Here is an 11,926-nt window from a genome sequence, read left to right on the forward strand (position 1 = left end):
TGGTGACAGCGGTGACACCCAGACGCACGCACCTACCCCGACCTATGCGGCGAGACAGACATCCCGGTGCGTGCACCCACACTCTTACCCACCGATGCCCGCATACATGCGCGATCACACACACACACGCACGCACACGCCGGTCCTGGAGCTCAGCCCCGCGGAGCCGCGGGAACGCTGAGACCGACGGCAAGACCGGGCGAGGCGCGGGCCGCAGCGCCCCCTTCCCTCAGCCCTCTTACCATGCTGCAGCCCCCGGCCCAGGCGTGCTGGGTCCGCACCGCGGTGCGCCCAGGTGGCTTTCTTAAAGGGAAAGTTGCATCAGCCTCCTGAGGCTCTGTGCCGCCGTGAGTCTGCCCGCCCCGCCGCGCCGCTCGTTGCTCCACCAGAGCTTGTTGTGTTTTGGTTTCAGGGAGGCGGGGGCTAAGAGTTTGGTGAAAGTTTGAAGAGTGGAGAAGGCTTGCGAGACCTAGCCAAGTCCCTCCCCTCCCGAACAGCTCCCCTGGCTTTCCTCCCCCCATCTCATCCCCTCCCCCCGTGCCGACTTCTCAGGCTCCTCCTCCCAGGGAATAAAATTACAAGGCGCTCCGGCTTTCAGATGATGGATCCCCACGAACCCCTGGGAGTGGACTCCACAAAGGAGCCCCCTTCTTCGCCCCTGCCTTGCTGCCCTCCAGCTGGGGCCCTTGGAGGAAGCAGATGTCGTTCCCTTCGGGCTAGGCTGGAATGAAGCCAGAAGGTCTGGGGCACTTTGAGGGGCTGGGGCTGGAGTGAGCCCGCCAGGCCCCGGGCCTTCTGCGCCTGCGTTTCCCCTAGAGAGAAGTCAGAGCAAATTCCATTCCCAGTGGAGCAGAGCCGCTAGAGACTGTGGGCACAGCTGGGTAAGGTCTGGCTCCTATTCCTTGGAACTGGAGGGCTGGGGGGAGCCCTTCCTCCAAAAACTCTCCTGAACGACTGGCTTGGTTAGCCCTACTCTGGTGGTGTTTCAGGGGCTGCAGACAGAACCCAGGCTCCCCCTTCCCTCCATGAGGAGACAGACCTGACTTCTAATCCCAGCTAATGGAGTCTTTGCCAAAAGGAGCTTTGCTGAGCCTGTTTACTCCCATGCAAAATGGAGAGAATGGGCTAAGGAAATACATGTATGTGTATATAAAGCACATCGCTCAGTCTGCCCGTGGGCAGTGAGTGGTACCTGGCATTTGGGATGAGCCTCCCGCATTTGCTTAACTTGTGAGAGCCAACAGCTTTCATGGAAAGGGGCCAATTAGTACTCACTGTCAGAGGAAACTTTTTTTGCCTCAATCTGAATGGGGCACTTGCACAGGGGCAGAGCCAAGCCAGGAAAGACAGTCTCTACTCTGCACCCTGAGTCCTCACCATCATCTGGCCAGGAAATGGTTTTGTTTTTCCCTTGGCACAATCAGCCTCCAAGAAGCTGATGCGCACATGCCAGCTTCACACAAGACCAATTGACAAGTAAGATTCTACTTTATTAATTTACCATCAGGGGCACTGAACAAGAAAACAGTTATCAAGCACAGACACAGCTTCTGCAATGTGAGCTCTTGGGCTACACACAGTCCATTCCACAAACCTTCCCCAGGGCCACCTGGGAAGAAGGAAGAAGGTCCCTACTGTCTCCAGTTCACACGGGAGACTTGATCAGATCTGAGAAGACACCTTACTCTCATCAGCAAGATTTTTTTCATTTTTACTTTGTCCCTAAACCTAGCAGATATAGCATGTTTATGATTTTTATTTTACCATGAACCAATTGCAGGTATTTTCTTGTGTGTGTGTGTGTGTGTGTGTGTGTGTGTGTGTCTGTGTGTGTCTGTGTGCGCACGCACACTTGTGCCTGAGCAGCCTGGTGTGCCTGTGCCCCTGATGGTGTGTTTGTAGGTATACATCTATGTGAGAGTAACTGTGTGCATTGCAGCAGGCCTGTGTAGCTGTGTGTGTGTGCCCAGCTCCTGGGACCGGGCAGATTGGATCCAAGCCCTCCGTGTCTCTCCTGCCAGGACTTAACTCCCTCCATAAATTGGTTCTAGAATCTCCTTCCCTGCCTCCTCCCTGGGGCTTGTCAAAAGGACTGCCACCCAAGGAAGGCAGTTGGAAGCTGTTAAAGAGGCCCCCAAATAGTGGGGGGCGACAAGGAAGAGTATGAGGTGGGGGGAAGGCCTCCTTCCTTCCCCCTGAAGCACAAGACGGGTGGGTGGGCTAAGAAGAAGGTACTGAGTGTGAGAACATTCTCTGGAGGTTCTAAGAGGTTTTTTGGCCCAAGGAGGGTGAGGCTTCCCACCTACCCAAAGGAATCCTTCCTATGAGGGGAGGCAGGCACAGAATGCTAGGTGCCAGACCTCCAGAATGCCTTCAGGCTCAGAGCCCGGGGATCAGGTAGGTTGGAAGAAGAGAGGGGAAGTGTGTTCAGGGTTAAGTCCTCTGAGGCTCTATCAGGAAGAGATAGCATCAGGAATTAATCTGGGGACAAGGTGGCAGCCTGACACTTTAGCCCATAGTGTAAGAGAAAGAGATTTCCTTGAGGTGCTTGGGAAAATTGGAGATGTTGACCACGTGTACTAGAGTTACTAAAGTAACACTGACATAATACAAAGTCTATTTGTGTCACAGAAACAGATTTATGGATGTGTGTATTTTACCCACCTTGATCCAGAAAGAGCTTTCAGGCAGCCACACAGTGAGCTGAGTCCTGAGGAGGCATTTGTGAGGAAGATTTTAATTTGAAAAGCTCTCTCTAAGAGACAGCGACTGGCATTTTTTTCCAATCAGAAGGAGGCCCCAAGGAAGGCAGGTTAGGGCCTAGCCCAGGTCAGAGCCAGGATGGCCTTTGTCCCTGGCTTACGATCCCCTGGCTTCAGGCAGCTGGCCCACAGGATGAGAAGGACGTGTCCAGCCCAGGCCACTGTGAGGCAAGCTGGGGCATCAGGCCTGAGGACACTCAGGGGGTACTGATGGGGTCAGACGTCCTGACTGGCCTGCTTCTTCCTGGGGCAGGGAAGCAAAGGACCTTCAGCTGGCAGGGCCCCACCCACTGTGGGATAAGGCGTGATCGCAGGAGCCTCCAGTTACAGCGCTATTTCCTGGGAGGGCTGCTCCCAGCGTCAGATCCCCCAGTGTTGGCTGGATTCCTCACTTGTCGTCATCAGCCTGCAGGATCAAGGCCTCTGTGTTGGGACACACAGTCAGTTTAGGTGTGTGTCTGGTGGGAATAGGGATAATGCCAGACTCGGGCCACTTCTGGAGGTTACAGTAAAAGCTGGCAACATCAGACACCTTGATGAAGGGGTGCTGAGGTCCTCCTGAGAGGGTGGGGGAGGGTGGACCTAACTTGGAGTTGGAGCCAGGCCTGCCCAGTGGTGTCCGCCTCCTTAGAGCCCTGGGAGTGGCCTGTCTGGGCTCTGCTCTTAGAGTCTTCTCTTGAGCTTGGGGCCCAGTGGTCAGTGCCTGGCACCTTCCCTGCCCTGTTCCAATGCATGGGAGCAAGTTAGATTGGCTCCAGACCCAAGAGCTATCTCTGGGGCTCCTTGTGCCCCTCAGGCCACCCTGTCGTGCTTTCTGCCCACTGTCCCCCAACACCCACCAGGGCAGCATAAACCAATCCCAGGGGCTCAGAGCAGGGGTTACAGGCTGGACCGCAGTGGCTCCAGGTAAAATCAGGCACACAGAAGAGAGTATTAACTTTGGCTCTGTCTGAGGGGCAGCCCTAATCTCCAGAGCATTCAATGCCCAGACTCCTAAATACCTTAGCACTGCCAAAGTTCTGAATTCCGAACACCAAGGATGCTTGAGTGCCTAACACTATAGAGGACCCAAAACCCAGAGCCTGCAGTGCCCAACACCCAGGGGGTCTGATGCCTAGGGTACCCCACACCTGGACTACCCAACGTTTGTAACATCTGACTCTCAGAGTGCCAGTGTCCCAGTTCACCAGAAAGAACCTGGAGGGAGAGAGTGGGGGCCCTGCTTGACTAAGGTCCCTTCTTTCACCCTGGGAAGTAGCCTTGACTGCAGTTGGGGATGGAGTAGTGCTGACAGAAGTAGCAGGGCTTCCTTGATGCTCCCATTCTGAATCTGGAGAGGTCAAGAGGGGAGCTGTAGTGGGGGTGGCGTTTCCTCTGGCCCCACCCCACTCTGGTCATAGGGACAATGTAATTGAATGTCCATTCACCAAACAGTGTACATCTGCTAAGTGCTGGGGATCGAGCTACTCTCTAGGAGGACAGTCACAAGAGGGAAGGGGTTCCTGCTCCTCTAGATGGCATGGGTGTCAATGTGCCTGTGCTGGTGTGGTGGTGTGGTTCAGCCTGTTGCTATCTCTGGTCTGTGTCTGACTGCAGGCACAGCTGTGAGAATGATTGGCTGTTGGCATGTGATGGTGTTGGCATGAGGCTGTAAACGCAGACTTGTGTCAGTAAGTTGATGTGACTGTCAGAGTGGGTCCGCTATGTCCATCTGTCTGGCCATGCTAATAATTCCTTTCTGCCTCACTGCTGTTCCAAGGATGAGATGTAAGGCCCCCCTTCTCCTCAGACCTGAGCTACTGGGGGTCAGGCCTCTCTGTAGGGGAAGGAGAGGGCTGTTTCTAGAACTAGAGGTAGAACCCTAGAGCCACCTTGCAGCCAGGCTGGAGATTTCTCCCATTGCTCCTGCCCCTACTAGGCCCAGAGCCTCTTTGAATTGGGAAGCCAGGAAGAGGGGTGCCTATAAGCAGAACAGCCGACACCAAAAATAGTCATCTGCCCTTGGGAGGATCCTGTGACACCACCCCCTCTTCCATTTCAGCCCTACTCGGCCTGCTGACCTGGAGCCTGGGTAGGGCTCCTGTCTATCTCTGCTTCCCCAACTCCTGTCTGAGTAGCCCTCTCTGACTCAAAGGATGGTCAGAGCAATGATGTCACCACAAAGTATGACATCATTGGGAGCAACGACATCACAGGGAGTGACACCAGGCCCTGGATGGGGGTGGTGGCCTGCTGCCGGGGTGTGTGGGGTTCTATCTGTTGGCAGCTCCCCACAGCTCCCAGCAACTGGGGATGGCAGGGCTAGATAAACCCTGCTTGGGGCCCTGCCTTATCTATCCCCTACACATGTCTGATAAGCCTCTTACCATGGGCTGACCCCGGGAGCAGGTGGGGAGCAAGCTAGAAGAGGGGAAAGGGCCAGCTGGGGCTGGCTGAGTTTCAGGGAAGACAGCTGGGGTCAGGGAGTCCTGGCAGAAGCCCAGGAAGGCGAGGTGAGGGGTCACTGTGAGAGCAGTGTGGAGTAGTGGTCAGGCATGTGGATTCTGAAGCCAGGCTGACTGCATTTGTATCCCAGGTCTCCACTTAATAGCTGTGTAAAGTTGGATCTCAATTTCCTCAATATTCCTCACCAGGAATACTATTAGTGACTGTCAATCATGGCATTGTTGTGAGGATTAAAGGATTTAAAATGTGTAAAAAAGGCACAGAAGAGGGCCTGGATCCTCCTTCCTAGATCAAGATCTTCTCCAGGAGATGCTCACCACATCCAGCAACACATTTGGGTGGCCTGGGGCGTAGTTGAGGTTCCCAAGGGTACCTAGCTTCATACACAACCCCACACCTACCCCATCTGTGCTCACCCTGAAACTCCCTAGGAATCCTGGCCTTCTGGCATATTTTCTTCCAGCAGTTCCCCCCTCCCCAGACACCTTGTAGCCTTGGTGCCCTCTGGTGACAAAAGCCATAAATGGCAGTTACAGCTGGACCCCCCAGGAAACACTGGGCCAAGCAGGGTCTTGTCTGGTTATTTTATGTCATTCTCCAAGTTTACAAGGTAGAGATGATCTCCATTTTCTAGATCAAGGGCTTAGGCAGATTAAATGATTTGCTGAATGTTATAGAACTACTAAGTGGAATAACTTGAACTTGAACTTGAAATTAGGTTGGCCTGTCTCCAAAACCTATGCTCTCACCCATGTACATTAGCATGGGCTACTTAAGGCGGTCTGCAGGCATGGCCACATGGCCCAGTGGATGTTTTCAATATGAGCCATACCGCTAGTTTGAGTGTAAAGATGGTTGGTGTATGGACATTGAGATTCTCCTGCTGCGAATATAAAATAGTGTGACTTGGTTTTGAGCACAGTAAGGCTGGGAGTTGGCTATTGGAACCTTTTGTGTGGCTTTGATGTGTCTGTATGATTGCATTGTGCGAATGTAACCATGATTGGCCTTGTTATGTAGTATAAGATTAGCCATGACAGTGTGTGACTGGTCTGACTCTGTGTGTGTGTGTGTGTGTGTGTGTGTGTGTGTGTGTGTGTGTGTGTGTGTGTGTGTCAGTATGACTGTGTTGTGGAGGGGTGTGCAGCTAGTGGGACTGTGTGGGGAAAGGTGATGAAGGGCCTTGAGTTCCCAGCTTCACTTGCCTTTTCGGTCCCAGGCGTCTGCTCACCATGACCAAATGATGGATGGCTTCACATGCCTGATCTACTCCCATGGGCCTACGCGGGCTCTCATTCCCCCACCCCCCTTATATTTTTTGAGGAAGTAAAGCAAATAGCACCACAGATGGAGTTGGTCTTCCTTTTTTCCATGGGATATTTGTGAAAGCATTTTTGCATGCCTTTGAGGGATATCTAAAAGTCAGTGTAGCTATTCTAATGCTTTAATGTAAACATCCATGCTCAAGGTGTTGACCGCAGATCCCTGGGAATCTTTAAGACCCCTACAGGGTGTTACAAAGCAAAAACGATTTTCCCTATGATACTTTTATGTGATACTGAAGCAATGGTGGGCACCCCAGCAGGAGTCGAGGCACAGCACCCAGCGGTACTAGTGGTCTGTATTCCTTTCTACCACAGTGCATGAACAGTAAAAGAAGAAAAACAAAAAAGCCAGTTTCACTTGACAAGTCCTTGATGAAGCAGTAAAATTATTATTTTTGTGGTTTTATTTATCAGTACTTACTTCGTTTTTATTATGGAGTAGTATTTCGTCTTCTTTTTTGAATCGAGGTCTCACTCTGTCGCTCAGGCTGGAGTGCAGTGGCATAATCATGGCTCACCGCAGCCTTGACTTCCTGGGCTCAGGTGATCCTTCAACCTCAGCTTCCCAAGTAGCTGGGACTACAGGCACATGCCACCATGCCTGGCTAATTTTTAAAATTTTTTGTAGAGATGAGATTTCACTGTGTTGCTCAGGCTGGTCTTGAATTCCTAGACTCAAACTATCCTCCCACCTTGGCCTCCCAAAGTGCAAGGATTACAGGCATGTGTCACTGCACTTGGCTGGGGTATTATTTCATTGCATAGATAGACAGTTTGTTTAAACATTTACATTGATAGATATGTGGGCTGTTTCCCATTTTTACTATTATGAATAAAGTTGCTATGCACATTAACATACAGATCTCTGTGTAGACATACATCATTTCTCTTGAGTAAATACTTAGGAGTGAGATTGCTGGATCATATGGTACACAAATGTTTAACTTTACAAGAAATTTACAGTTTCCCAAAATTTACTGTACGCTTTTGCATTCTGGTCAGCAATTTCTATTGTTCCCGTTGCTTTACATCCTAACCAGCATTTGGTATTATAGCAATGGCAGGCTGAGTGTAATGGCCTATAAACCCAGCACTTTGGGAGGATGAGGTGGGAGGATCACTTGAGGTCAGGAGTTCAAGACCAGCTTGAGCAACATAGCGAGACTCTGTCTCTATTTATATAAAGGAAAAGGATTTTAGCAGTTATAATAGATTGGCAGTGGTATCTTACTGTGTTTCTACTATGTGATTTTTTTATGATTAATTACATTGAGGATTTGTCATGGGCTTTTTACCATTTGTATATCTTCTCTAGTGAAATGTACAAATCTTTTGACCATTTAAAAAACAAGATTGCATTTTTATTACTTAGCTGTAAGAGTACCTTATATATTTTTTATGTAAGTCGAAGATTTTTCACAGTCTGTTTCTTGTCTTTTAATTTTTTAAGTGTCTTTCAAAGATTAGACATTTTTCATTTTGAGGAAACTCAATTGATTAAGTTTTTTCTTTTATAGTTTGAGTCCTATTCGAAAATATTTACCCAACTCAGGGTCTCAAAGATATTCCCCTATGTTTTATCTAGAAGTTTTATAGTGGTAGCTATAAAACTATTTTGCTTTTTTTTTTTTTTTCCTGTCGGAGTCTTACTCTGTCACCCAGGTTGGAGTGCAGTGGCACAGTAATGACTACCGCAGCCTTGACCTGCTGGACTCAGGCAATCCTTCTGCCTCAGCCTTCCAAATAGCTGGGACTACAGGCAGGTGCTACCACACCCAGATAATTTTTCTGTTTATTGTAGAGATGAGATCTTGCCATGTTGCCTAGGCTGGTCTCGAATCCCTGGGCTCAGGTAATCCTCTTGCTTCTGCCTCCCGAAAATGTTGAGATTACAGACAGGAGGCCCCACACCCGGCTATTTTGCTTTAATCTATTAAATTGTACAAGATAAGGAGTTGAGTTTTGTTTGTCTTTGTTTTTGTTTTGACTATGGCTTTCCAGTTGTTCCATTATGTGTTAAAAATATTGTCCTATCTCTATTGAATTAGTTTGGGATCTTTATAAAAAATCAGTGGACCATATAGGCACAGATCTATTTTGGACTCTCTCTACTGTACCCTTGATCTATGTCTATCTTTATGCCAATACCACACTGTAGTGATTACTGTATTTTATATTGTCTAGAAGCAGTAAAATTATTATCTTCATTAACTATTAATCCTTGACCACACACCTTTTTAATATTTTATGTGACAAAATGGGAAATATGCTTATCTCAAGGAAAAGCACTTATAGCATTGAGTCAGGAACTGAATTCACCAAACACTAGTTTTCGTTAAAAGAACAAATGATAAACTGTAGTTATTCAGACTTGGATATTTGACATACATTTCCTCAAAAGTAAATTACATGAACCTGTCAGTTCAAGGAAAAAAACTATTAGTGACAAAATTAGAGCTTTCAAGTAAAGATTAGAATTTGGAAAACTTACACTGCTACCGTAAGTTTGGAAGCTTCTAATTCTAATGAGATTGGTGGCGGCATTAAAGAATATGCAGTGGTTTTTTGATATCGTATAATGAAATGTGTCAACATTTGGAAGATCTACATAACTTGGTGAATTAGTATTTTCCAAATGACCAATATTTAATGTTACAAAATTATGCTTGAGCAAAAGATCTATTCAAAGTGCAAGATAGACCAATAAATTTTAATGAAATAGAGTATGAAAAGCTCACACTGTAACCTTTAAGAAATTTTCACCTTGAGTTTTGGTGAAGAATAAGGAAGAACTGGCCAGTGCAGTAGCTCACTCCTGTAATTCCAATATTTTGGGTGACCAAGGAAGATGGATGGCTTAAGCTCAAGAGTTGGAGACCAGCCTGAGCAACGTAGTGAAATCTCATCTCTACAAAAAACCAAAAAAAATCAGCCAGACATGGTGGGGCACACCTGTAGTTCCAGCTACTTGAGATGCTGAAATGGAAGGACCACCTGAGCCTAGGAGGTCAAAGGCTCAGCCTAGGCAACAGGGTGAGATTCTGACTAGGAGGAGGAGGAGGAAGATGAAAGAGGAGGAGAGGGAGGAGGCACAATGAACTGAAAGGCTATTAAAATACTTCTCTCTTTCCCAACTGCATACATCATGAACCTGAGTTACCATCACATATTTTGACAAAACAACATATTGCAACAGATTGAATGCAGAAGCAGCTATGAGAATCCACCTGTCTTCTGCTAAGTCAGACAGTAAAAAGATTTGCAAAAGTATAAAACAATGCCACTGTCCTCACTAAAGTTTTTGTTTTGGAAAATACATAGCTATTTTTCAAATGTATATTTGGTTAACATAATAAAATCATTGTTGTTATTTTGAATTGATACATATTTTAACTTTCTATCAATTTTAATTTCAAATACATTGAATAGCAATAGACAAAACTCACTTAAAACTATTAGGATCCTTGCTTATAAAAAGTACAAAGGAGCCGGGCTCTGTGACTGTAATTCCACGCCTTTGGGAGGCTGAGGTGAGTGGATTGCCTGAGCTCACGGGTTCGAGACCCGCCTGGGCAGCGAGACCTCATCTCTACAATAAATCAAAAAAAAAAAAAAAAAAAAAAAATCAGCTGGGTGTGGTAGTGCATGCCTGTAATTCCGGCTACTTGGAAGACTGAGGCGGAAGGATCGCCGGAGCCCAGCAGGTCGAGGCTGTGGTGGCCGGGAGCGGCCACTGCACTCCAGTCTGGGCGACGGAGTGAGACTCCAACTCAAAAAAACAAAAAAAAGTACAAAGGATCCTGAAACCAAAAATTTTGTGAACCAGTAAAATAGAGTTTTACTTTAAGAAATATCCTGTTGTTGTTTTTTTACCCTAGACTTTTGTTAATATTAATGTACTATTCAAAAATAAGTTGGCCAGGTGTGGTGTTTCATACCTGTAATCTCAGCACCTCAGGAGGCCGAGGCTGGAGGATTACTTGAGGCCAGGAGTTTGACACCACTAGCCTGGGCAACATAGCAAGATCCCATCTCTACCAAAAATTTAAAAATTAGCTGGATATGATGGCACACAGATAGTCTTAGCTACCAGAGGAGTTGAGGCAGGAGGATTTCTTGAATCCAGGAGTTCGAGGCTGCAATGAATTATGATTGTACCCCTGCACTTCAGCCTGGGCTACAGAGGGAGACCCTGTCTCTACAAAAAAAAAAAAGTTTATTTTACTGCTTCTGTTACAGTGCATGTGAGCTACAGATCTTCAGCATTCTCCCAGCGCAGTGTGGGTGGCAGTATTCTTTCCCCAGCATGGAAGGTGCATGTGGTCATCTTCTCCCTACCCAGTCCCTGGTTTTCTCGCTTGAGGAAGAAAAACGGATCCTTTCATAGCTCAGGACAATTAACACCAGCTGGCCGGCCGTGGGCTCTACACAATTTCTGGTGATCTTGCTTAATTCCCTCTCTTTCGTTTCTAAGCACACTTTTAACAAAGCTATTATTTATTGAGCACTTTAAGACCTTTACATTCGTTTTCTCATTTAATTATCACACTGACTCTGTGAGCTAGACACTGCTATTATTCCCATTTTACAGACAAGAAAATCCAACCTCAGAGAGATTAGGGGAAACCTGTTGGAATGTAATTGACCCTTGAAACCTCTTTATAAATGCAAACTAAAGGTGAGCATTTATACATTAAAAGTTATTTATCTAAAAGTTTAGTAGCTTAACAATTGTTCTTAGTAGCAAATTACGACTCAAGGGAGACACCAGTACAGATCTGAGCCCCACTGGAGCCCTCACATTTGAGTCCTTACCCCCAAGTTCCCTGAAAATGCCATGTCACGTTTAGGGCATATCTACCCCAAACCCGAACCCTTACACTGATATTTTGCCTGATTTTTTTCCAGAACCTTCACACCGAGACTTTACACCCCATCCTCCTCACTGGGACCTCCCTGAGACCTTACTTGAGGTAACACATGTGAGCTCCTCATCCGAGCTACATGCCGGAAGCCACAGGTCAGCTCTCACACCAGAACCCCATTAACTCCAGAACTAGTGTTGGATCCAGACCTGACATCCCTCTTGAGGGAGAAGCAGAGGAAATGGGGGCTGGAGGATGAAGGAGTGAGATGGCGGCGTGAGCTGGGAGAAGCACGAGTGGGGAAGAAATGGGCTCTCGGCCCCCAGCCATGGTCAGGAATGTTCCCAGACAGCACTGACCTCTCACCCCTACCCGCCTCAGCGCGAGGATCAGCTGCCTCCACCATCCCCACTTCCTGGATCAGAAGCCGCCTTGGGAGCAACTGGGGCATCCCCATAGCAACCATGCCAGGCCAGTTTGGGAGTGGAGTGGGGCTCCTTTAACGCCCCCAAACATAGGCTGATACCCT

At 47.8% G+C, this 11,926-nt stretch overlaps 1 protein-coding gene across 4 annotated transcripts in view; it reads right to left on the reverse strand.

The window, feature by feature from the left end:
- Positions 1-537, reverse strand: part of SLC6A9 (solute carrier family 6 member 9) — a 36,031-nt gene extending 35,494 nt beyond the window's left edge. For 2 of the 4 annotated variants that reach the window (XM_021712524.1, XM_021712523.1), the window contains exon 1: positions 243-429. The gene's annotated coding sequence lies outside the window, so the exon portion shown is untranslated. Of the gene's footprint in view, positions 1-36; positions 105-242 lie in introns of those variants that run through there. The other 2 variants (XM_021712519.1, XM_021712520.1) reach the window with 2 other exon arrangements.
- Positions 538-11,926: the final 11,389 nt, after the last annotated feature.

This window comes from Carlito syrichta, unplaced genomic scaffold (genome assembly GCF_000164805.1).
Source record: "Carlito syrichta isolate Samal-C Ts95f unplaced genomic scaffold, Tarsius_syrichta-2.0.1 Scaffold303334, whole genome shotgun sequence".
Lineage (NCBI taxonomy): Eukaryota > Metazoa > Chordata > Mammalia > Primates > Tarsiidae > Carlito > Carlito syrichta.